Source organism: Thamnophis elegans, chromosome 3 (genome assembly GCF_009769535.1).
Source record: "Thamnophis elegans isolate rThaEle1 chromosome 3, rThaEle1.pri, whole genome shotgun sequence".
NCBI lineage: Eukaryota > Metazoa > Chordata > Lepidosauria > Squamata > Colubridae > Thamnophis > Thamnophis elegans.
Window position 1 is genome coordinate 10,332,756 of NC_045543.1, and position 27,617 is coordinate 10,360,372.

The following is a 27,617-nucleotide window of genomic DNA, read 5'->3' on the forward strand; positions in this document are numbered from 1 at the left end:
TTATGAAATGGCTACAATATGGCATGGAAATGACTCAGCGAAGAAGGATACAATTATCCTGGCATCCAGCTTCCCTTGATGTTGTCTTTGCCTTTTTCTGGAGTGGAAGCTGTTATACGTAAAGACTTATTTTTGTGTATAAAGGACACTGTATATGTGTAGACAATCTTAATTCTCCTACTAGATTTATCCATACTTAATTTAAAGTTTGTTTATAACTCCAAATGTTTTTTGTGCATTAAGAGAGAAGTGTTCATCTATACCATGAATTAGTAGGAGAGAATTCAGGAAATCTTCGCAATATAGCTTTGGGATGGGATAAATATTCAGTTGGTCTTTGGGGTTTTAATATAGCCCTCTGTGTAGATTTCCTGTACTTGTAACTAGGGATGAAATCTACTTACCTTCACTACTGGTTTGCAAACGTTTGCGCCACCTCCGCGCATGCACAGGATCTTCCACGCATGCGCAGAGAGTAAAAACCAGATGTGCTGATGTCCGGGGTGGGTGGGCGGAGCCTGCTGCCGAGCGTGCCTGCGAAGGTAAGTAGAATAGCGAGGGAGGGAATCCGCTGTGCCACGCGATTTAGATTAGCTGGAAAGCAGGAAATCCTGCTTTCTAGCTAATCTAAATTGCGCATCACAGCTGATCATCGGAAATACTGGTTTGCCCAAATAGGTACCATTTTTTTTACTACCGGTTTGGGGGAATTGGTCCGTATTGGTAGCATTTCACCCCTGCTTGTAACTATTTATTAATTGCATTCAACAATATACTGCAAATTAATTGCATTCAACCTTCAATCCATTGCTTTGTAAAATGGGAAAATTTGTTTTTCCAATATTTAAAGAGTCACTTTGGCTGTCCATAGAGCGCAGAGGAACCATTTTTGTTCCAGCAATTCTGTAAAATGTGATTTAATTTGTTTTACTACTAGCTAAACCATGCCATAAATATATTCCCAGTCATACTGCCAAATCATCCAAGCCATATTTCTCAATGACAAACAAATACAAGATAATTTAACGCAGCTATTATACATAATGTTTCATATTGTTCATGTTTCATATTAAAAGAATTGGCAAGTTACAGCACAGTATCTACTTGTGCTCATTGTAAAAAAATCCCCTATATTTCCATATTCCAAAATTATATTTATTTTAATGTACTTCTTTCATTATTTATTCCATTTATAGTTTAAAAAGTAGATACTCATCCATGCTTCCAAGAGCAAAACACTCTGTATCGGGTTAATTGGCTCAAGGCAACGTTGCTAACAAAGAAATAGTGTTCAGCTACAGTACTGTATATACTCGAGTATAAGCCTAGTTTTTCAGCCCACTTTTTGGGCTGAAAAAAGCCGCCTCGGCTTATACTCGAGTCAGTGAAAAATTTGCCCGAAATGGAGGAGAAAAAGGGGCGGGGCCATGCCGCTGGGTGACACTCGTGAATGGCCCAGTGCCCCTGTGAGTTTCCCCTCCCTCTGTGTCAGTTTGCCGCGCAGCGCGCACCGCACCATCCCCCCTCCTCACGTTCTAATGTAATGCAGGGCTGTCTTACGATTCCCCTTCCTCCCCCCCCTGCCGCTCTGCAACGATGTCCCACCTCCTCCTTGTTATGGCAAGCAGCCACATAGCGATGTCCCACCTCCTCTGGTACAGTGATCCAATGATAGGAATCACTGTGCCGTGTGTCATAGGAGGCGGGACATCGCTCCCGCGGCTGCACGGGACATCATCATCACAGCGGGACATCAGCATCATGAGGTGAGTGAAGTATTTCATTGAATACACCGCTAGTTTACTGTTTTTCTTTGAAATAAATATTCAAAAACATTATTGGTATCTATTTTTATTTTTGAAATTTACCGGTAGCTGCTGCATTTCCCACCCTAGGCTTATACTCGAGTCAATAACTTTTCCAGTTTTTTGTGGTAAAATTAGGTGCCTCGGCTTATATTCGGGTCGGCCTATACTCGAGTATATACGGTAATTTTTTTCTTGTGATCCTACCTCTTCCATCATGGAGCTATTTTTCATGTAGCACAATGTGCTCTCCTTTTTTCTTTTCTTTTTCGAGGTATTGGAGGGAAGATATACAAGGACAGTGTGAGCCAAGTTTATTGTTGAAGAGACAAATGTAAAAGAACAAGTTAAAATAGATCTCCAGTAGAAGGTTGCCTCCATTTCTTTCCACTTCTTCAAAGAATATCAGTTTATACTTACAGGTTTTTCTTGGCTTTCTTGAAATTTATTTGAACTTTTTAAAAACTATTTTTAGTTTATTTATGTATTAGCACTATAAAATTCAAAAATACCAAAGGAAATAATAAGAAAGATAGGGGAGGAAAAAGGGAAGGGAAAAGTTGGGGGGGAAACGGGAAAAAGAACGAAAAGGCATTGACTTCCAACATCATTTTTGGTGTAGTAGAATAAAGTAATAACATTACTTTGACATGATAGTATAAACTAGCCATTTCTATATGAACAAAAAATTATTTGAAATTCTATTGGTCATTATTCCACTTTGAAAGGATGCAATCCTAATTTTTTTAAGGTCCATCTTTCAAGCTTCCTGTTGTGTTCCTAATGTGGGGTTCTGCTGTGAAACCTGTGTTCTTAAAATATCCTTTCTTACTCTTTTAAGCTACTTCTTATCCCAGCTGGTCTGACTTCTCTAACCTTGGTTGATAACACATTTTTTTCTCAAAATCAGGCCCTTCATGAGCAATTAATATTTTTGGCTTTTTTGGGAAGGAAGCCACAGTCTCCCAAATGAGCTATAATATGCATTAACCACTCTTAAGCCTCATGTTGTGGACATGGAGAGCCAAATTGACCTGCCGCTTTTACCTAGGAAGATGTCTTTGGGTTGCGGTCCTCAAATCTTAACACCCAGCTCTGTTCCATAACTATATAGCAATTCCCAAATTCATAAGACGTTTAAGAGCCAAGGTGGCGCAGTGGTTAAATGCAGCACTGCAGGCTACTGCTAGATCAGCAGGTCAGCGGTTCAAATCTCACCGGCTCAGGGTTGACTCAGCCTTCCATCCTTCCGAGGTGGGTAAAATGAGGACCCAGATTGTTGGGGGCAATATGCTGACTCTCTGTAAACCGCTTAGAGAGGCCTGAAAGGCCTATGAAGCGGTATATAAGTCTACTGCTATTGCTATTGCTATTGCTATTATTCCTGGCCAAATTTTGGGCAGACAGCTATTACTGAGGGACTGATATCTGAACATCACATTTCAGTAGAGTCACTATTCTGGAGGACTAACTGCAGTGGTGGGATTCAGCCAGTTCGCACCTATTCGGGAGAACCGGTTGGTAACTTTCTAAGTAGTTCAGAGAACCGATTGTTGGAAGAAATCTTATTTTGTTTTTTTCCACTTTACAGGGCTAATCATGTAAGGAAGGCAGGAAGGGAAATTCTAGTGTTGTTTCTAGCCTAATCTTTATTGACCTGCTTACAGAAACTGCCTCTCTGGTTAACCCTATTACATTTTAACCAGTTGTGGGTTTCAAAAATTGTTCGAACCTACTCTGTGGGTGTGGCCTCTTTTGTGGGAGTGGCTTGCCACCCATGTGACCGGATGGGAGTGGCTTGCCGCCCATGTGACCGGAAATGAAATTATGAATTAGTACTTAGGTCAGTCCAAGTAGCTATTCAGAAACTCTGGCATTGAAGCATGCAAGTCTTAAAGCTGTCAAGTTACAAGACCCTTGCACCCCTAACCCTTTAGAAAAAAAACTAGGGGTCTTCAAACCCGACAGCTTTAAGACTTGTGGACTTCAACTCCCAGAATTCCTCCTCCAGTCACGTTGGCTCAGGAACTCTGGCATTGAAGCATGCAAGTCTTAAAGCTGTCAAGTTACAAGATCCTTGCACCCCAAACCCTTTAGCAGTGGTGGGTTTCAAAAATTTTTGGAACTTCTTCTGTAGGTGTGGCCTGCTTTCCAGGTCCACTGGTGGAACCTCTTCTAACCGGTCCGGTAGATTTGACGAACCGGTTCTACCGAATAGGTGCGAACTGGTAGGAACCCACCTCTGATTTTAACAGCTAAGACGAAGCACCCATCAACGTGAGTGACGTTGAGTTGGCCACGACCACCCAGTCACATGACCACCAAGCCACGCCTACCCAGCTGGTCATTAGGGCAGAGAACCGTTTTTAAAATTATTTGAATCCCACCACTGACTAACTGAAACATTGGATCATGTTGCAATGTGCTGCTTGTTGTACGCTGATACTCAGCAGGAGTTATTGTCTCCATTTTTAGTCAAACACTCTCGACTCCTTTATCTCCAGCTGTTACTATCAGATCAATATGACTATTTTGTTAACGATTGCTACAGTGACTGCATGATAATCTATCATATTTTTTAAAATAGCTGTTAGATATTTCTTGTCTGGTTTGGTTGATCATCCATTGTAGTTGCTTGTCCAATTGATTATATTTATGCATTAAATTTATACGTACTTCTACTTACTTTTATTAACCATTTTGTTTTGGAGAGTTACAGTACATTACAACTGGTTTGGAGTTTGTATTTCTAATTCACCCATTATGCTTTTCAAACCTCATTCAAATGTTATCATTATTAAGACTGGCGTGCTCACCATGTGACTCACACTGATTAACATTGCTTGGAGTCTTCTCTGCATTCTGTAACAGATAGTTGTGCATTCAATTTTCCACAGTGCAACTCAGGACACAGGTCTGTTAGAGGTGTGACAAGTCACAGCGGAGCTAATATGGTACATCTCCAATGGGACACCCAAGAGCTTTGCTTTTGCATGCAGTTGTTTGAACACAATCTGCCTGCAAAACTTCAGGAGCATTTAAGCAAAAGGAGTGGTGGAGGGGGACAAATTCAGAACCATGCTCCTGTGCGCAGTCCTGTTTTAATAAGGTCTCTGTAACTATGAGGAAGCATAAGCAACAAGCATTTAGACGGAATAATCTCAGACCAATTAGGTTTGTCTTATAACAGAAGTTGATGGGGCATGGTCTATTCATCAATGTCCTCCAGAGGATTCATATCTACCGTGAACCGTCAAAACCGCGCTCGACTAAGCCGCGCCCGATTAAACCGTGTCGCTGACGTCATCAACAGGGCGACAACAGCCAGCGCGGAGAAAGAAGGGCGCTTTAAATAGCGCTTTGAAAGCAAGCCGATTCAACTTAAGGTAAGGGTTAGGGTTAGGGTTAGCTTTAGGGTTAGGTTAAGGTTAGGGTTAGGTTTAGGGTTAGGTTAAGGGTTAGGATTAGGTTTAGGGTTAGGTTAAGGGTTAGGTTTAGGGTTAGGTTTAGGGTTAGGTTAAGGGTTAGGTTTAGGGTTAGGTTTAGGATTAGGTTTAGGGGGGTTAGGTTTAGGTTTAGGGGTTAATTTTAGGTTTAGGGTTTACAGCGTGCTTCTGTCTCCGCGCTGTTGTCGCCCTGTTGATGACGTCAGCAATGCGGTTTAGTCGAGCGCGGTTTTGTGGTGGAACCCATATCTGCAATTACAAGAAGTGAATGCCCTATATCAGAAGCAAATTCACATTTACTCACCATCTTTGTATTTGTTTTAACATCTCTGATCATGAGTCTGTAATGTGTGTGTGTGTGTGTGTGTGTGTTACACATCCAAATATCAAGCATTTTAATCTTTCAATCTTCTAAGGAGCTCCATGATGAATCGAATATGACCAGTGAACAAACAAACCCCTGCAGATCCCAAAACTAATAAAGAGTAAAATATTGCTTGCCTGGTCCAGTGGACGCCAATTTAATCCCTTTGCAATGTTTAATTTTGCTTTGAAAAAGGAAGTGAATTAGAGGAGTGTCCCAGCAACCAGATGGATTTCGAGTTCACATTGCTAAGCGTCTTTAAGTCAGCTGGACACCAAATTCTTAGGAGAGCATCCTGTCTTCTTGAATGTTTTTTTAATCTGTCTTGGTCTGCATAGAAAAAAAAAATGCAGTGTAACTAAGGAGAGGCAGGATATTTCTCGGTTTTATTTCCTGAAGCTATTTCTGGATTGATTTAAATTAAATTCTGCTTGGACTGTCTCTTCATATTGACCTTGCTTATTTGTCCTTTCCTCTCAATTCAAGGACAAGAAAATGCTTTTTCTATTTTCATTCCAATTCTTCCCATTGACTCAGAACTGTTTCTTGGGGGTGGGGGGAGAGCCAAGTTAAATCTATTGTACCATAGGGAAAGCAGAAGTCTTCTTTAGTTAAAGATGAACTTATTTGAACCTTTGCAAAATAGACCGCATTTTGTCAGATGTATGGCATAATGGAGGGACACAGTTGCTCAATGGTTAAGACACTGAGCTTGTCGATCAGAAGGTCGGCAGTTCGGCAGTTCAAATCCCTAGCGCCGTATAACGGAGTGAGCTCCCGTTATTTGGACCAGCTTCTGCCAACCTAGCAGTCCAAAAGCAGGTAAAAATGCAAGTAGAAAAATAGGAACCATCTTTGGTGGGAAGGTAACAGCGTTCCATGCGCCTTTGGTGTTTAGTCATGCCAGCCACATGACCACGGAGATGTCTTCGGACAGCGCTGGCTCTTTGGCTTTGAAGCTGAGATGAGCACCTCCCCCTAGGGTTGGGAACGACTAACACATATATGTGAGGGGAATCTTTACTTTACCTTATGGCATAATTACCCCGGAAGTGGAAAGAGGATACATGTATTTTTGACCAATTTTTTGGAAGAAGGAAAAATTGTTCTGGGATCAAAATCAGAAGGACATAAAATCCAAACAAGGCAGGCAGCAGTGGTAACTTCTTGGCCTTTCACATAAAGGTTGTTTGGTATGAAAAATGCATTCTTGCATTGGTGAACCGATGAAATGAATTCTGTGAAATTCCATAACTAACGTTGCCTAAAGCAGCATAGCGAACTTAACCCAAAGTGATTAGCTTGCCTGTTTGACTTCTCTGAGTGATTGACTTCATTCTCAAACTGTACTCACCACTTCTTGGTTCTGAGTCATTGTGGCATAATGGCTGTTTGAATGTGCTTGAATTTTGTTCACTTCTGTTTCTACTTCAGTGATCATCTCTTTCTGCCATGCAATTCATAAAAGAATTGTTGTTGTTTTTTACCCAATTGTCAAAAAGTATGGTTAGATGGATCTTTGATCAATTGTACACTGTTTTCTTTTAAGATTTTTATCCTGCCCTTTTTCTTTATATACTGTACAGTTTAAGATAGTGGACCAGGGGTGGGTTCCAGCAGAGACTACTGCCGGTTCGCTCAGGGATGCACCCCGTGCGTTGTGTGTGCTTGATGTGCGCTGCGCACACATGCACAATACAACTAAAATTGCTCTGCGCATGCGCAGAAGCAAAAGGCAAGATGGCGGCGCTATAGGTTGAAGAAACGGTTCGGGGGCGTGGCAGGCCTGGGTCGCTGCCAGTTCCAGTGATCCAGGCCACCAAGCTACTACCGGTTCGGCTGAATCAGTAGGAACCCACCACTGCAGTGGACATACTGAAATATTCCTTCCTCTTCCTATTTTCTCCATAACAACAACCCTGTGAGGTGAGTTGGGTTGAGAGAGAGGGACAGGCCCTAAATCTCCCTACCAACTTTCATGCCTAAGTCAGGTCCAGAATTCACCAACTCTTTCCATATAAATCTTTCCGTTCTCCACCGCCCAGTCAGAGTTGAAGAAGCTTCTTGGATGAGAAGCGAAATTCCTTCATAAAAACCCAAGAAAGTCCATTTGCCTGTTTAAAAAAGCACCTTTGGGTCACAACCTCCTGGTTTCTAGGCCAGCACTATCCTTCCTATACTAAACAAATCAATTATTCTGTTTTTTATTTATATGCTGCCCCATTATTTATTTATTTAAGACAATTTATATGGCCTCCCAACTTACTCTCATTGTCTCTGGGGCAGGTAAAAACCCAACATAAAAAACAGCAACACCCCCCCCCCAACCCTCCTGACGAAAGCAATCATCATACAGATGTTTTTGCTAAGAAGCTGAACTGAATTCAATAGGACTGCTTTTAAAGAACGTGTTTTAAGATTTTGTGAGCTTTTTTCCTTGATTATTTTACCATTGATATTTCAATTGCATGTTTTTCAACCTCACTTCTTTTAATATTCTTTGCTGCATTTAATGACTCTCTGCCAACTTCATTCCATAACTAAGAAGCCTTAGTTACTTAGTTAATTAGTAAGTTATTTGTTATATTTATATCATGGAAAATAAATTTTATGATGGCAACATGTAAGAAGATAGAGCAGGGTAGTAGAATGGCATTTGATATATGTATATGTATTTTTAAAGCATACCGTTGCAGCTTGCTATTAATTTTTAATTTGCTGACCTATTTTCTTTCAATCGGGAATATGTTTCCCCCCCTGGTTTTGATCATTAGTGCCATCCTTAATTACACCAAATACCACTGGATTTGACAGCGGAAGAAAGGGTTGAAATCCAAGCATCTGAGAAAGTAAATGACTCTCTGTATTTTTCTAAATTGCTAATCCTCAAGCTACTTTCTAGAAGTGCTACTAGGGCACAGGGGAAATAAGTGTTAAACAGATTCTGTTTACACCTGCTGCAATTTGTACAGTGCAACAGGCCTCATTAACAATTTGCTTTACTATTATTTCTCTGCTCCACAATATTATCTATAGATGCCCTCCGATCTGATACCCTCCTGATGCTACATCACAAGGTGGGTTCTGGCTTCTTCTATTGCTGGTTCGTTAAGGGGTGCACACGCTTGATGCACGCTATCCGTGTATGCACAGTAGGTAAAAAATTGCTTCTGCTGCGCGTAGAAGCAAAAATCAAGATGGCGGGTGCCTATGGTGACACCGATAGGACTGGTTCAGGGCCGTGGCCAGCCGAGTTACTACCTACTTGACTGAACCGGTAGGAACCTGCGGGGGGAGGAGCCTCTGGACTTTGATTTCTTCTGTATCCATGAAGTTCATTGGGTGAATTTGGGATTGTTACACACACTGGTTCTTCTCAATGCACCAAGCCATAGATAATCCACTGGGCTTGCACATCACAGTACATTGTAAATTATGATTTGCAACCACCATGGTTTTGCAAGGCTTCCATAGCACCAAGTTTAAACTGAGCAAACTTCTCATTGTGACTTAGCGTGACGGATAAACTTTAGTCACTCTCTATAAGACTGTATACAGTGCTACCTATTGGAAAAACAGGAGCGAATATAGGAATATAAGAATGCATTTGGGAGGAGGGCACAGAAGCATTGATACAAACTAAAATAATTACAAGAAAGGCAAGAAAGGGAAACAGCAAAGGGCTGGCTGACGGTGCCTCTGCCAGCAAAAATGGAGCTCGGAAAGGCCTCCTGCGGCCCTCTCAGGCTCCGTTTTTGTCTGCAACAAAAAAAACCTGCTGCCCTCTGCCAACAAAGTCAGAGCTCGGGAGGGCCACGTGAGCTCCAACCAGGCTCCATTTTCAGCTGCGATGGCCTCTTGCCACCCTCTGCCAGTGAAAATGGAACTTGGGGGGGGGGGGGAACGTGCAGAGGGCAGCAGGAGGCCGTCGCAGCTGAAAATGGAGCTCGAGCCTGTTTTCACCGGCAGAGTTCTTGGGCCACCACAGACGCCCCTGACATGAGTGATGTCAAGATGGCCACTCCTCCCCACCGAGGTCAAACACAACCCTGATGCGGCCCTCAGTGAAATTGAGTTTAACACCCCTGCACTACACCAAGTTGGCTCTTTGGCCCAGTCGTGACCCAAAAAAAGGGCGAACGACAAAACCGCACCCGACTAAACTGCGTCGCTAAAACCATGACGTCATCAACGCGCCGACAACAGCGTGGTGACAACAGCACGGAGACAGAAGGGCGCTTTACAACAGCGTGGAGACAGCGATTTAACTTAAGGTAAGGGTTAGGTTTAGAGTTAGGTTTAGGGTTAGGTTTAGCGTTATGTTTAGAGTTAGGTTTAGCGTTACGTTTAGGGTTACAGTTAGCGTTACGTTTAGGGTTAGGGTTAGCGTTACATTTAGGGTTAGGTTTAGGGTTAGGTTTAGTTTTACAGCACGCTTCTGTCGCCACGCTGTTGTCAGCGTGAATCAGCGCTCATTCGTCGGAGCGCTTTAGAACACATGGTTTTGTCACCACGGTTTAGTCGGGCGCGGTTTTGTCATTTGCCCTTTTGTCGGTGAACCTGGCCCAGTTAATACATCTATTTTATAATGTATTATTCTCATCTTATAATGCAATAACACAATTACTTTTTTGAGGGGGGGAAGACCAGGCAAGTTAGGATTGCTTGCTGGTCTACTGTTCAATATCAGTAATGGGGAATACCCCTACAGCAGTCTAGATTAGCTCGACAGCTGAGACCATATCTAGAAAAAGCAAACCTCAATTCTATGCATTTTTATTACACGCTCAGGATATATCCAGCGTCATTCGGCTGAATCCCTTGTGATATAGTATTGCCTTTAATCTTTGGCTAGTTCCAAATGCAGGCGCCAGAATGCTTTTATAGATTTTACAGATTTCTCTGCATGAGATAAATTATTAATCCACTTATTTTCAGACTTAATTCCCTACATAGTCTGGAACCAGGATATGTGTAGCCCTGAGTGATCCAAGAATACTATTCCAAGTTTAGGTTCACTTATTAAATATGTGCAGCCATAAACCACTATTCATTAACGTGATTAAATATTAAAATGTAACGGAAACAAAAGGCTGTTTGGGAAACTAGCCCGATCATTAATTTCCATACGATTTAAATAAAGCTTTGGGGCTACTGGCATCATTAGGGCAATTTTCGGTGATATCATCTCATTAAAATCAGGTACAAGAAAGCTTTGTTTTTTTTCTTCATCCAACTTGAGATGATAGCACACCTGTTCACAGTTCATTTTTCACAGTCTGATAAATGCAATGTGCAATGTAAAGGATAATTGGGGAAATCACCAATCTAAGAATGTTTACCCTAAGGGCAAAACGTTGCTAATATCTACTCCCTGTCACAATTTAATGCATAATTTGCAATCTTCAAGTTGTGAATGCTTGTGAAGTTGCTTAAATTATATTAATTTAATACTTAGCTTGTTTATGATCCCATTTCCAGTGGTGGGCTGCTGCCTGTTCGGACTGGTTCAAGTGAACCAGTAGCCCCGGCGCTATCCTGTCCTATATCACCATGTTTTTGAAGCCGGGCGCATGCATGAAAGGCCTTGTGCATGCGTGGAAGGCTGTATGCATGTACAGAAGGTATGCATGCAAGCAAAGCAAGCATGCATGTGCGCTGACATCTTCGGTGGTGGGCAAACTAGTTGTTACATTATGTGACACCTACCTCTGCCCGTTTCAATGTCATATACCATGGTGGTGAAATTTAATTTTTTTACTACCGGTTCTGTGGGTGTGGCTTGGTGGGCATGCCAGGGGAAGGATACTGCAAAATCCCCATTCCCTCCCCACTCTAGGGCCAGCCAGAGGTGGTATTTTCCGGTTCTCCGAACTACTCAAAATTTCTGCTACCAGTTCTCCAGAACCTGTCAAAAGCTGCTGAATTTCACCCCTGCCATGGTCCTATTTTAATGTTATATCGGGGGTGGGTTCCTGCCAGTTCTAACCTCTTCTATAGAAGAGGTTCCACAAATCCGAGGTGGCGCAGTGGTTAGGGTGCAGTACTGCAGGCCACTTCAGCTGACTGCTATCTGCAGTTCAGCGGTTCTAATCTCACTGGCTCAAGGTTGACTCAGCCTTCCATCCTTTTGTATTGCATCGGAGAACGTAACGCTTCACCGATGTTCATTGGGGGACTTGTGTACATGTTCACATCAAATTTCATCAAAATCTGTGATGGTCGAGTAGGGCACTTTTCTGAAATCAGACCACTTGACATGGAATGACCCTTCAATATTGAGCATGGGCCCTATCAGCATTCAAAATAAGAGGGTTTGGGTTTTGTTTTTTGAGGGTTCCTACAATTGCTCAAGGGAGGAGAAAAGGATGTCTGGCTATTGCATCCCTCACACTGTCTCTCCTGCTAGTATAAAATTATGTTGTGTTTTTAGCAGTGATGGGATTCAGTTAGTTTGCACCTATTCAAGATAACCGGCTGTTAACTTAGCAATAGCAATAGCAGTTAGACTTATATACTGCTTCATAGGACTTTCAGCCCTCTCTAAGCGGTTTACAGAGTCAGCATATCGCTGTGGACAGTCTGGGTCCTCATTTCACCCACCTCGGAAGGATGGAAGGCTGAGTCAACCTTGAGCCGGTGAGATTTGAACAGCCGAACTGCAGAACTGCAGTCAGCTGAAGTAGCCTGCAGTGCTGCATTTAACCACTGCGCCACCTCGGCTCCAACTTTCCAAGCAACCAGGAGAACCGATTGTTGGAAGAAATCTCCTTTTGTTTTTTTCCACTTTGCAGGGCTAATCCTGTAAGGAAGGCAGGAAGGAAACATTCTGGTGTTGCTTCTAGCCTAATCTTTATTGCCCTGCTTACAGAAATTGCCTCCCCGGTTAACCCTTATTACATTGCAACAGCTAAGGCGAAGCGCCCATCAATGTGAGTGATGTTGAGTTGGCGACACTCATCCAATCACATGACTACTGAGCCCCGCCTACCCAGCTGGTCATTAGGGCAGAGAACCGGTTGTTAAATTATTTGAATCCCACCCCTGGTTTTTAGACTTACAAAAGGAGCCACCGGGGCAGAGAAAACCTTCAGCAGAATTTACAAAATTATAATTTATTTTTTTTAAATCAAGAATGTTATGCAAAATATGATTACAATTACCCAGAGATGTATTACTTTGAATTGCATGCTTTCTGGAACATTCTGGAACATTCTGGAACATTCTTCTGCTTCAGTAGTTTCTTGTTAGCAAATGTGTTTTTTCTCCCTCCCCTTGAATAATTTTAGCCTCGTTTAAATAAGAACGCCATAGTGCTGAAGAAGGAAGCAACGGAGAATCAGAGCTACCTAATAGCAAGTTACAGAAATCTCTACATGCTACTTTAGGGCATTTAGCTGGAACAAGGTACTCACTGATGCATAAGAGGAACGAGCCTTTGCATATGGCCCGTGGACCTTCGGCCTTTTCTTAGTGAATAAGGCATCAGGCTGTGTCCTAGCATCCATTTGCTGGAGTGTGAGGAGTGCTTTCTGCACGGCAAACATGGCTTCAAGGTGGCCCTGATTTCCCAGAGCTCTGCTTATGTTCTGTTCAAGTTTCAAACTTGACTGTTCCCTGTGACACAATAAAGCACTGAGGTTGGGCAGGCAAGGCTGGGTATGGCCACTTTGTGCAGCTGCCATAGTCATAAGCAAGCTGCCTTTTGAGGCCGGATGCTTGAAAAATATTTGCACGGCTAACAGAGCGAAAGATATTAAAGGGACAAATCATATACGTGGATGTTTGCTTTGTATGTCAACCCATATACACCAAATGGAACAACTATTCCTTTGGGGCAGTTACGAGGGTTTTCTGTAGTGCTAAGAAAGAGTTGTGGGCTACGGTAAGCAGTTCCAATATTTCAGAATAACAGAACAAAATAACAGAATTGGAAGGGACCTTGGAGGTCTTCCAGTCCAGTCTCTTGCTCAGGCAGGAAATTATACCATTTCAGACAAATGGTTATCCAACATCTTCTTAAAAACTTCCAGTGTTGGAGCCTTCACAACTTCTGGAGGCAAGTTGTTCCACTGATTAATTGTTCCAACTGTCAGGAAATTTCTCCTAAGTTCTAGGTTGCTTCTATCCTTGATTAGTTTCCAACCATTGCTTCTTGTCCTGCCCTCAGGTGCTTTGGAGAATACTTGACTCCCTCTTCTTTGTGGCAACCCCTAAGATAGTGCTATCATGTCTCCCCTAGTCCTTCTTTTCATTAAACTAGACATACCCAATTCCAGCAACATTAAACTAGATATAGCCAATTCCCAATAGCCTCCAATTATCCAATCATCTTTGTTGCTCTTCTCTGGACTCTATCTAGAGTCTCAACATCTTTTTTTACATTGTGGAGTTCAATGATGGATGCAGTCCTCCAAGTGTGTCTTACCAAAGCATTATAAAGTGGTATTAACACTTTAACAGATTAACAGAGTTGGAAGGAACCTTCCAGGTCATCTAGTCCAAGCCCCCCCCCCCCCCCCCCGCTCAAGCAGGAGACCCTTCATGTGATCTTGATTCTATCCCTCTGTTAATGCAGCCTCAGACTGTTAAAGTGAAGGATAAGTAAAACATTCATGTCTATGGTTGAGTGCCAGAAGCCACATTCTCTCTTGAGTGCCTCTCTCTCTGGTTTGGCTAAAAGGATGGCTGTTGGCCATGCTGACTAGGACCCTGAGTCATTAGGAGCGCCAAATCGGGAAAATTTGCTCTGTATCAGAATCCCCAAACCCATCAGCTCATCGACCCCTTCATGAAATTTCAGATTATTTATCAACTCCCCAAACATTTATTATATGCAAATAATTTAATAAATACCACTTTGATTAATACCACAAATAAAAATAGAAATAACAACAGTAATGGATAATCCCACCGACCCTTAAGAGTCAATATTGACCATTTGGGGGGAACCTGCACTATTGTATTATATATTTAATGTTTATATCTTATTCTATGATCACAGAGATGAGCATGTATGTATTCTTGATTGTAATATAGAATGCACAGTATATATGTATATGCATGGTAAGGCAGGATCTTGTGGCAATAGAGAGACGAGGGGCACAGTGGTTAGAGTGCAGTACTGCAGGCTACTTCAGCTGACTGCTAGCTGCAGTTTGGGAGTTCAAATCTCACCAGGCTCAAGGTTGACTCAGCCTTCCATCCTTCCGAGATAGGTAAAATGAGAATCCAGATTGTTGGGAGCTGACTCTGTAAACCGCTTAGAGGGAGCTGTAAAGCACTGTGAAGCGGTATATAAGTCTAAGTGCTATTGCTAATGCACAAGCTAGAACTTTTTGGTGTCGGCTGCGGTACTGCAGGCTACTTCAGCTGACTGCTAGCTGCAGTTTGCCAGTTCAAATCTCACTGGCTCAATGTTGACTCAGCCTTCCATCCTTCCGAGGTGGGTAAAATGAGGACCCAGATTGTTGGGGGCAATAGACTGATTCTGTAAATCGCTTAGAGAAGGCTGTAAAAGCCCTATGAAGCGGCATATAAGTCTAAGTGCTATTGCTAATACCCAAGTTCCCTTTGGAAGGGAGGGTACTAAATCTTGGTCGAGCTCCAGGTCCGAGATCTTTGAAATCAGCTTAATCAAAGCCTCGGCCCATGTAAAATCTGAACAGTTGACACCTCTTGTGTGAATCAGCCTCTTTAGTGAGAGATGAACGTGGGTAGGAAGCCAGGAAATAGCCAGGTTTCCTGTTTATCGGGTGGAATAATAGGTAATAATCTATTTGCGACAGAGACAATAACTGCACTCAGAGAACTGACCTACACACAAATTGTTCATTTACATTTTAGAGAGGCAGAGAATACATTTTGAATTGAAATGTGTATCTGCCAACTCATTTCCCTTCTTAACACCCATTTTAAAAAAAAAAGAATTAAAAAAGGAAGATATATTTTTTTTAAAAAAATAATAATGATAATGATCCACACAGAGAGACATTCTGACTGCAGCTGAAGACGTGTGTGTTATTATACTTTTGTTCAGTGGTGGGTTTCAAAAATTGTTCAAACCTACTCTGTGGGTGTGGCCTCCTTTGTGGGAGTGGCTTGCTGCCCGATGTGACCGGATGGGAGTGGCTTGCCGCCCATGTGACCGGATATGAAGATGCTGACGACACTTGTCAGAACCACCTTAAATTACCTCACACACAGCACTGGCATGCATAAGAATACGATGTAAACTTGTTTTTCAAAAGGCATCTTTGGTTTGCGTTAAAACAACTTCAACACACGCAATGTTCTGATTGCATCACAAACGCAGTAGTCATCCTTACCTTTCACAGAGGCACCGAGTTTTATAAATATGAGCATGATAGTGTAGAATAATCACATCCAAGGACCAGTGGTGGGTTTCAAAAAAGTTTGGAACCTCTTCTGTAGGTGTGGCCTGCTTTTCGGGTCCACTGGTGGAACCTCTTCTAACCAGTTTGGTAGATTTGACGAACCGGTTCTGCCAAATAGGTGCAAACTGGTAGGAACCCATCTCTGCTTTTGTTATCCTAGAAGGCAATGGTTGGTTGGTTGGCTGGTTTCCATGCTTTTTTTAAAATAAAGCATTGGGAATATTAACTCTGCTTGATAATAACATGCACCAGAATATAAATTTAGTTAAGCTTTTCTCACTCCACCCCACTTATTGAAGTTAGCTTTTTCTCCTGAATGAATCATCCGTCGACTCATTTAGCTGACTAACTGCTTTGACCATTGTCAGTGCCTGACTTGAAGCAGAAATCCATTATTTTTGTTCTCTTGGCTTATGATTCAATTTTTTTTTTATAATAACATTTCCACAGCAGTGCTGAATATTATAAAAGGTAATCATGGAGTATAGTTTTGATGACTGATTAATAACAAACCGCTTGAAAGAAGGATGTACCTTGGGAGCAATAGACATAACAACACAGAAGATTTGTTTAATATTTAAAAGCTTCCTTTTAATTTTTTTTAAAAAAAATATTTTTAAATATTTAAAAGCCTTAAAACACATTGTGGTATTCATTCATTTCTATTGCTCACTAATGCAAATAGGTATCTGTATAATTATGTGTTCATTTCCTGCAAGCAATAAAACCAATCTTTTAGCTTCCAGGAATGGATCTGCTGGGAATTCACATGTAAATTATCAGAATTGCTCAGTACTGTTAATATAAGTATAATGTAGTACTTTCCATGTTCAATCCACGGGTGATACTAATATGGTTTGGTCCTTACTATTCTGTTCTAGAATATTCTATGGCACCGGTGGGTCAGTGGCTAAGATGCTGAGCTTGTTGATAGAAAGGTTGGCGGTTCGAATCCCTAGCACCGCATAACGGAGTGAGCGCCCGTTACTTGTCCCAGCTTCTGCCAACCTAGCAGTTCGAAAGCATTTAAAAATGCAAGTAGAAAAATAGGAACCACATTTGGTGGGAAGGTAACAGCGTTCCGTGCACCTTTGCAATTAGTCATGCCGGTCACATGACCATGGAGATGTCTTCAGACAGCGCTGGCTCTTCAGCTTTGAAACAGAGATTAGCACCACCCCCTAGAGTCAGGAACGACTAGCACATATATGTGAGGGAAACCTTTACCTTTGTTCTGTTCTAATAAGGTACATATTTTGGACCTCGTACAAACATGCCCCCTTTGCTAGTTATTAACACAGTCACATTTTTAAATCCTTGCCATATACTTGTTAATGAACTGACTTGATCAGAAATCTAGGAAAAAAGGAGGATGAGTCCATTGCAATCCTGTATGAATCTTAGCAGTTTTCCTGTCTTGAGGAAGAAAAAAACTATTGGTCTAGTGCACAGGGGACAAACTCGCCAAGCCACGTGATGTTTCGCCGTGGCATGACATAACCGCGGTAGACTAAAGCGCGCCGACAACACCGCGGCGCTAAAACCGCGATGTCAAAAGCGCGCCCACAACAGTGCGCCGACAAGAGCGCACCAACAGAAGCGCGATTTAACTTAAGGTAAGGTTTAGGGTTAGGTTTTGGGTTAGGTTTAGGGTAGGTTTAGGGTAGGTTTAGCGTTAGGTTTAGGGTTAGGTTTAGGGTTATTTTTAGGGTTATGTTACAGCGCGCTTCTGTCAGCGCGCTGTTGTCGGCGCGCTGTTGTCGCGTGGTTTTGACGGTGCGGTTTTGTCACCGCGCTTTAGTCACACGCGCTTTAGTCACACGCGGTTTTGTGGTGGAACCATGTTTCGCAACATTTTTCCCATTGCTGCTTCCCTGAATACCAGTGGTGGGTTCCTACTGGTTTGGCATTTGCAACAGAGATTTCTGGGTGGAGAAAATGGCAGACTGACCCATCTGGAAACAGCTGAGTTAATCCTGAGGCAAAGACCCTGCACAGGAGGCAAGTCCAGGCCAGCAGAACTTCTGCAGACAAGAAGAGACCACCTGTGCTTCAGAAGACAATTCCTCATGAGGAGACCTGCAGACCTGAAAGGACCCTGTGGATAACTCATGAGTAGTGTAGTGAGAGCCACTGAAGAAATACCAAGCTCACAGCCTCGAGCTGCTTAAGGACACTAAGTTCACCCATATCTCCACTTTATTGCACATTTTTGAATACGATAATAAAGCTGTATAGATCTTCCAAGCAGCAGAGCATTTAAACTACCTGGTGAGTGATCCTCCAACCTGGATTAAAGTTAAAAGTAAGGAAACGGCGATAAGAATTTTAAAAATAATTAAAAGCAAAAAAGCTTACCAAGAGTTTGAACTAAGGAAGTTTAAAATAAACTAAGAGGGCAGTTGAATTTGCAACAGTATTTATTTTGAAGTGCTTTTGAATTAATTAAATAAATGATACGTATCTCCATGGCGACAAGAACTGTTTAGGCTCACTAAAAGAAGCAATTGGTCAGCTTCATTAAACAAAAAGGCAAGGAAAAGTTGTGAAAGATAGCAATAGTTAGCAATAGCAATAGTTAGACTTATATACCGCTTCATAGGGCTTTCAGCCCTCTCTAAGCGGTTTACAGAGTCAGCATATTGCCCCCAACAATCCGGGTCCTCATTTTACCCACCTCGGAAGGATGGAAAGCTGAGTCAACCTTGAGCCTAGTGGGATTTGAACAGCCGAACTGCTGAACTGCTGTCAGCTGAAGTAGCCTGCAGTGCTGCATTTAACCACTGCGCCACCTCGGCTCCTCGGATCATCTGACTGTAGAGCTCTGGAATGCCAAATAGAACCAAACAATTCAGGATAGAGGGAAAGGAAAATACAGTATTCGCCTTTAATTTTATATACAAATTATTTTACGAACTAAAACCTGAACTGTTTTTACTGAGACTTTTAGATAACCAACTAGACTTACGAAAGACTGTTTTTTCAAATTGTAACTGCTGTGAAATTATTGTATGCGGAAAGATACTGAAATACTGAAATACCTATAATGGAAGAATAGATTGTAAAGATGATGTCGGCTGGCGACTCCCCGGGGGAGGGCCTTCTCTGTTGCAGCTCCGGCCCTCTGGAACGATCTCCCTGTTGAGATCCGGACCCTTACTACCCTTCCGGCCTTCCGTAAAGCAATTAAGACCTGGCTGTTCCGGCAGGCCTGGGGCTGTTGAATTATCCAGCCCCACTTTAAGTTATGAATGTTGCTGTAATTTTAAATTGTTGTATTATTTGTTATATTCCCCTTCTCTTTTTATTGTAACCCACCCTGAGTCTTCTGAGAGTGGGTGGCATACAAAACTAATTAATAATAATAATGATGATGATGATGATGGAACTTACAAAAAATGACAAATTTGACCTGTCTAATCAGGAATACAGGGATGTGGTGGCTCAGTGGCTAAGGCGCTGAGCTTATAGATCAGAAGGTCAGCAGTTCAGTGGTTCGAATCCCTAGCGCCGCATAATGGAGTGAGCTCCCATGACTTGTCCCGGCTTCTGCCAACCTAGCAGTTCAAAAGCATGTAAAAAAAATGCAAGTAGAAAAATAGGGACCACCTTTGGTGGGAAGGTAACAGCATTCCATGCGCCTTCGGTATTTAGTCATGCCAGCCACATGACCTCGGAGATGTCTTCGGACAGCGTTGGCTCTTCGGCTTTGAAACAGAGATGAGCACTGCCCTCTAGAGTCGGGAAATATGCGCGAGGGGAACCTTTACCGTCAGAATAATCTTCCAGTACTCTTTAGGAGTGACCAATCTGGCTGTGACTACGGAGAGCTGTAATTCAGCAAGTAATCACAGGGCTACAAATTCCTCAAAGTTGTTCTTTTTGCAAATTAGGTTAAATGAAGTATTATTATTTATTGCAGTAGATTGTAGTCTATTTACTTCAAAAATAACATGCGACAAATTGATAAACAAAAGACCCTGTAAAAGCAGAGCCATTAGTCTATGGCAGCCAACATTCATAAGGAAGCTTGTAGCCTGTTTTCAGAATAACACATTTTATTAAAAGACACAAACTTCTGTGAACAGCAACTGCTTCCACCAGCCTCCTGTTTTGCTTTTTGCTACACGAAAGGCAGCGAAGGAATAAATAACGCTACTTTATTTTAATCGAAACAGAAGTGCTAAAAACTGATGTGAGTTCACCCTTAAATATGCTTTAAACATTTCATATTTTAGGAAAGGCTTTAGAATTCAAGTGTTGACTTGATTTTTCTTTTTAAAAAATATGTTATTAGTAATGCGCTGCTTTTCCATAAAAAAAATAATCTAAGCAGTTAGGAATGACAACATCCACATAAGAAAAGAAATAACACTGTAAAGGCATATAAAAATCTGATGACAGCTGACAAAAAAGTGTCAGCCCAGTTTAAAAAATAATCAATTAAACTAAAATGTATACTAAGAGTCTGAACAGCTGAATAAAAGCCAATCCTTCCACAAAGCCAAACATGCTTTTAAAACACAAACTTGCCTTCCAACAACACTTTCTTGTTCCACGTCTCTAGCTTCTTATTTGTTACATTCTTTCTTCTCATACAGTGTATAAAAAGGTATTTTCACCTGTACAGGTAGGCGTCAACTTACAACAACTCATTTAGTGAACATTCAAAGTTACAACGGCGCTGAAAAAAAGTGACTTATGACCATTTTTCACAGTTATGACCATTGCAGCATCCCCATGATCATGTGATCAAAATTCAGGCACTTGGCAATCGGCTCATACTTATGACCGTGATGCCCTTTTGCGACCTTCTGACAAACAAAGTCAGTGGGGAAACCAGATTCACTTAACCACCAGTTTACTAACTTATCAAGCTGCAGTGATTCACTTAACAAATGTGGCAATAAAAGTGATAAATTGGGGCAAAACTCACTCGACTAATGTCTCACTTAACAACAGAAATGTTGAGCTCCATTGTGGTCGTAGGTTGAGGGCTATCTGTAGTACACCATGCAATATACAGGTGGGTTCCTACCAGTTCGCACCTATTCGGTAGAACCAGTTCATCAAATCTACCGAACCGGTTAGAAGAGGTTCCACCAGTGGACCCGGAAAGCAGGCCACACCTAGAGAAGAGGTTCCAAATTTTTTTGAAACCCACCACTGGTCCTTGGATATGATTATTCTACACTATCGTGCTCATATTTATAAAACTCAGTGCCTCTGTGAAAGGTAAGGATGACTACTGCGTTTGTGGTGCAATCAGAACATTGCGTGTGTTGAAGTTGTTTTAATGCAAACCAAAGATGCCTTTTAAAAAACAAGTTTACATCATATTCTTATGCATGCCAGTGCTGTGTGTGAGGTAATTTAAGGTGGTTCTGACAAGTGTCGTCGGCATCTTCATATCGGGTCACATGGGCAGCAAGCCACTCCCATCCGGTCACATGGGCAGCAAGCCACTCCCACAAAGGAGGCCACACCCACAGAGTAGGTTCGAACAATTTTTGAAACCCACCACTGGTGCAATATATACGTACATTCTTTCCTGCTGAAGAGACCTCACTCCTCTAGTGTTATTTCAGCAGCTTTGAGGCAGCCTAAATGCGGTTTCTGGGTTTTTTTTTTAAAAAGGGGGATAAACTAGAGCCAGGAAAGTGTCACCGCAGAAAACAAGCGTATTACCAAGATAATTACCAATGCAGAGAATACAGTGCCCAAATCCAGCAAGCTGGTACATGGCTATTAAATCTCATTAGCATGTTGTATTGGATGCCTTTCTGTGTCAGTGTGCTGCTTAGCATATTGCTACTTCTGTTCGGATGTCTGCAAAAGAGAGCCCCGCCTCAGTGTTGTCAAAAATCTCCATCCCCTAACAGAACTTATGTCAAGGCGGCCTCCCTCAGTAACCAAGAAAGAATCCACTCAACTCCATTTTGCAGAATTAAGAGTACTTTTACTGGTCAGGAGTAGGTAGCAGCTAAGCAAAGCAAGATCTGAGGCAAAAGCGTGCGTAATCATAGATATCAATATATGACCCAACCCCCTCCCCCTGGTAACCCCATCCCATAGTCCAATCCGCGCACCCCACAGGTGTCATGTGGGAGACATCTTCAGAAAGCATCATCAGATTAGTAAGCCGGACAGTTGGCCTTGGCGGCAAATCCTCTATCTGCAGCATGCGCAGTAGGTGGTGAGAACAACTCTTTTTACAATCACTCCTGTACTGAATACTTCCCCACCCAAATACCATGCCCCCCCCGTTCTCCTGCACACCGCTTGGAGAGTCCAAGCAATGGGTTATTTCAATCTGGTTGCCCTGGAACTGAGGAAAGACTTTTCCTTGGCCATGCCTCCAGGCATGCCTAATCCCCAGAAATTTTCCTCAGTTTGGCCCATGTGGAAGCTGTTTTGGGAGCTCCAGCTGAAATACCTTTTTGCTTGGACTCTCTTCTCTTCTTCCTGACTTTTCCTACTGAGAATCTTTCCCCTTAGGCAATCCTTGCCTTTTCTTCAACTCGATTAACATTTACAAGTTTCTACAGGCCTCCAGGAGGCAGGAGGTAAGCGTTTGGCTGGGGGGAAGGGCCTCCCTCTTCGATCTCCTCAGGCCGATCTCGGAGGCTTGCTGTGCCTTTAAAACGGCGCGGCAATGGCAGCCGAAAGCAAGCAGCAAAGCAGAGGCTGACATCTTATCCTGTTCAAGATGTCAGTGATTAAGCCTTTCCTTCCCTCCGAGATACTTTAAACTATGGCTGTCAAACTCGATTTCATTGAGAGCCGAGGTGGTGCAGTGGTTAAATGCAGCACTGCAGGCTACTTCAGCTGACTGCAGTTCTGCAGTTCGGCTGTTCAAATCTCACCGGCTCAGGGTTGACTCAGCCTTCCATCCTTCCGAGGTGGGTAAAATGAGGACCCGGATTGTTGGGGGCAATATGCTGACTCTGTAAACCGCTTAGAGAGGGCTGAAAGCCCTATGAAGCGGTATATAAGTCTAAAAAATGATTTTAAAAAATGATAAATGATCAGGATTGTGTTTGACCTCTGGGCATGGCCAGGGGGTGGTGGTAAGGGGGGGTGGCCAGCTTGACATCACTCATGTTGGGGGCACCTGTGGTGGCCTGGGCGGGATGGGGTGATCCATTGTCTCCAGCACGCGGCCCTCCTGAGCTCCCGTTTCCCTGTCAGAGGCACTGTGGGCTAGTCCTTTGCGTTTCCAGAGCAATAGCAAAAGCAGTTAGACTTATGTACCGCTTCATAGGGCTTTCAGCCCTCTCTAAGCAGTTTACAGAGTCAGCATATTGCCCCCACAGTCTGGGTCCTCATTTCACCTACCTCGGAAGGATGGAAGGCTGAGTCAACCTTGAGCCTGGTGAGATTTGAACCGCTGAACTGCAGATAACAGTCAGCTGAAGTGGCCTGCAATACTGCACCCTAACCACTGTGCCACCTCGGCAGCCCTGTAGGCCAGATTTAAGCACCGCACAGGCTGGATTCAGTCCCCGGTACTTGAGTTTGACATCCCTGCTTTAAACTAATTCCTCTGCTCAGCCAACTCACACCCATTTTCTGTTCTGGTTTTCCAGCTGTTTTCTTACTTCCTTTTCAAGGCAGACTGGGAATATGTGAAGAAAAGGTGAGCTGAGATCCATGTGAAAGTTCTTCTGTCCCTCACTCTACCAGCATCACCAACCTTGTTGCAAGCCGTCCAGTCGCCTCGCAGCGAGATGGGCAGCAAATAAATTTAACAAAGAAACAAACAAACCTTGTACTTTATTCGTTCTGCTGGATTGTAGCAGAAGTGTGCAAAGCAGACAAGCCTTTGAAATCTGCCTTTAGTGACGGTCACAGTGATTCCACCTTAACTGCAGTAATTGTCTTCCTAGAACATGGTTGTGTTTTCTATTTGTTGCTCCTCCATAATCTGCTTTCTTTTTTTTTTGATTTCACGTATGCACAATTGCACTGGGTTTTTTAAAAAGTTTTGTTGGAAGAAATGCCCATCTGGGTTCAGTTCCAAGTGGGGAAAAAGACACTGGAAACATGGAGGACTGCTTGGAAAGATGGTTTAATGGTGGACAGGGCCACATGGTTTGAGATGCTGGGGGAAAGGGGAAAAGATGCTGAGAGTGCCCTGGTTTTATGCCCTCTCTTGGGCCCCACCTTAGAGTTTCCTGTTCCTGTACGGGAAATGTATCCCATTGGCTGTCAGACTCCCAGGGGGCGGGTGTCTTAGCTAACTTTGTAGACTGTCTGTCTTTTGAATCCTAAGCTTGGTTGAGCTGTTGCTGGGTGATGATGTAATGAAAGGGGTTTGGGATTCTTATTACGGCTCTGCCTGAAGTAGGTAGATCTTTGTTATGTAGAATGGACTGGCTCAGGCCTTAATGGCCCATTGACAAAGGTGGCCGGGGGGGCGGGGGGGGGGCAGGAAACTGCAGGGAGCTGCTTTGTCTTTAAAACATATTTCTCCTTTAGTAGGGTTTCCTGAAACATGCAGACTATTCCATCTTTTTCCCCCCCTTCGGTGGCTCTTAGTTATAATTCTGAGCCGCCCGTACGGAGTGACTTTTGCAAATCCCTTGATCCTTCTTATCCATTAGTTTCAAAAAGTTGGAATCAAATTGAGTGTAATAGTGAAGGCATTGCAGTAGGACTGAATTGTGTCAGGTTCAAGCCTGCATAAAAAACTCCCTAGGTATGAAGGACTGTGGAGAGGCCATCCTTTTCCAGGCAGCATTGAAGCCAGTGTGTTCAGACTGCTTATGCCATCTGGACTTCAAGTGACAAGCAATAATCCAAACTGATCACCTGCTTCTTTAGTGAGAATAAAAAGTCCATCCAGTTCCTGGGCATACAGGATTACAAACCACAGGACATTCATCCTGCCAAGTTTCTTGGCTATTGTCCAAACCATTACAGCATCCGTAACCTACTGCAGCATTTATTTTGGCTCACCTGGCAGAAGAGAGGGGAAAATAGAGCTAGATAATCCTGAGTTTACTGATGAAATCCAGTCTCAGCCTTCAAATGTCTTCATCCAGCACCCTCGTAAAGCTATAAAATCAGGGTGTCAGAATGGATTGCTATGGGATAGCCATAGCTAAGCAGAAGCCTTTAAAACTCACATCTAATGGGAGGAGCAGAAGAATATTTCCTTACTCTGGCCCGAGAGTAGCAATAGCAATAGCAGTTAGACTTATATACCGCTTCATAGGGCTTTCAACCCTCTCTAAGCGGTTTACAGAGTCAGCATATCGCCCCCAACAACAATCTGGGTCCTCATTTTACCCACCTCGGAAGGATGGAAGGCTGAGTCAACCCTGAGCCGGTGAGATTTGAACCGCTGAACTGCAGCTAACAGTCAGCTGAAGTACTGCACTCTAACCACTGTGCCACCTCGGCTCTAACTTGCCTGGTGCAGATAGATTGAGGTGGAAGTAGTATTCAGCATGTTCTGACCAGTTCTGGAGAACTGGTAGCGGGAATTTTCAATAGTTCGGAGAACCAGTAAATACCACCTCTGACTGGCCCCATCTATTCTCTGCCTCCCAAGTCCCAGCTGATCAGGAGGGAATGGAGATTTTACAGTATCCTTCCCCTGCCACGCCCACCAAGCCATACCCACCAAGCCACACCCACAGAATTTTTTTGAATCCCACCACTGGATTGAGGCAATGCTACAATTGTATGTGTATTGATTTCTTTGTTGCCCTTGAGTCAAACTTAACTCCCTATGAGAAGTCTGTGAAGATTTCTTTGCAGCATTTTCAGAAGCCGGTTGTTCACGCCTTCTTCCTGGAGCAGAGAGAAAAATGACAGGTCCAATGTCATCTTGCTGACGTTGTTCCTGATGCAAAACGGGAACATAGATCTACCTGTTCCTACTCCAATCAGACTAAATTGGTATACCAAATTGTTTACTCAGGAGTGAATACTAGTGAGTTTGGGAAGCTGACTCCCAGCTAAAATGGATCCATGTCTGCAGAACTCCGGTTGCCCCATTATCGAAAATTGTAATGGCTCCTTCAAAATAGTAGTGAGTTGCTTGTTGTGTTGGTGTGAAGAAGATCCATTTTTCTTTTTCTTTTCAATAAAGGTAACAAGCCAGCATTTCTTATACTCTATAATATGGTAGTTCTCTAAGTAGTTAATATCTAGTCCTCAGATATTTTAAAAGGGTGGGAAACACTTATTTCTAAATCAGGATGAGAACCAAAACTAGAAAACGAACAAATCAAGATACATTAGTTGCTTCCTTCCACAGTTCCTTCCAAATGATTAAGAAAATCTTATCTTTTTTTCCCCTCGTGAATGGATTACCGTATTTTTCAGAGTATAAGACGCACTGGAGTATAAGACGCAGCAAGGTATTGAAGAGGAAAATTAAAAAGAAAAGTTTTTGCACTCTGCAAATCCCCCCAAAACGGGCCCGTTTTTTCCCTCCCAAAAAGGCATAAATAGCCTTTAGGGAGCTTGCAGAGTGATTCTGGGGGGGGGGGGAGCCAAAAACGAGCAAAAAATGGCCCGTTTTCCACAAAAACAGGCTCATTTCTTGTTTTAAAAAGGGCATGGATAGCTTTTAGGAAGCTTATAGAGTGTTCCTGGCAGTTGGGGGGGTTAAAATTGAGAAAAAAATGGGCTGTTTTTTGCTCATTTCTGCCCTCTCCAGCCCCCAGGAGCTCTCTAACAGCTTCCTAGAGGCTCCACACGGCCATTTTGGTGAAGGAATCGTGGTTTTGGGAGGCAAAAAATGCTGTATTCAGTGTATAAGACGCACCCAGATTTTCAGCCTCTTTTTTGAGGGGAAAAAGGTGCGTCTTATACTCCGAAAAATACAGTACTTTCTAATTTAGGGGGGGGGGAGACTTTTTTTCTAGAGCTGTGCATCTCCGCTTTGAAGAGCCTCCATTTCCAAGGCTTCTCCATGCCTTGAATAGAGCAGAAGGCAGTATTTTTAGAAGGAACGGAGGCAGGTTGCTGGCAAGTCTTCTCTTCAGCCATGTTTTTCCCAGTCACTTTGCTCTGCAAGTACTGACACAAGGTTCTTGTTTTGCATTAATATTTTTCTCATCTTTTTCCCCCCTCCCAGAAATTATATAAGAAAGGGTCCAACACATGACAGGGACCTGACAGCTTTGTATCGCTTCTATCTGCTTTTCACGCTGACAGGAGTATAAAGAAAGTCAGTCTTAAAAGAAGCCTGAGAACAGAGGAACGGTGCCCAGAGATCTGTCAAGTTATTACCAGGGCACAGCAGGGGAAGCTTCTTCATGGAAAATAACAGGAAAATTGGCCTCTTATCACATTGTGTGGAATTCAGTATTTGCTTGGGATGTTTTTTTTCAGTATTTTCCCCCCGTACACTTTGCATAAGTTAGGATCAACATTTGAGAACTTCCATTCATCTAGTAAGCATGGGGCTCTGTTCTGAACCCCCTCGTCCCACACCAACAGACACTCCGAGCCAAAGATAAGTTACGGCATTTAATTAACAGACAGACAGGTCCTTGGCAGCAAACCGGCACAGACAAGGTTAGGCAGCAATCCAGCACAGATAAGGCTCGGCAGCAATCCAGCCTGCCCAGCTCACAATAATGTT

General features: G+C 42.9%; 1 protein-coding gene across 1 annotated transcript in view; it reads left to right on the top strand.

The window, feature by feature from the left end:
• VSNL1 (visinin like 1) overlaps positions 1–27,617 on the top strand; it is a 130,674-nt gene that overhangs the window by 40,723 nt on the left and 62,334 nt on the right. The window lies entirely within an intron of this gene.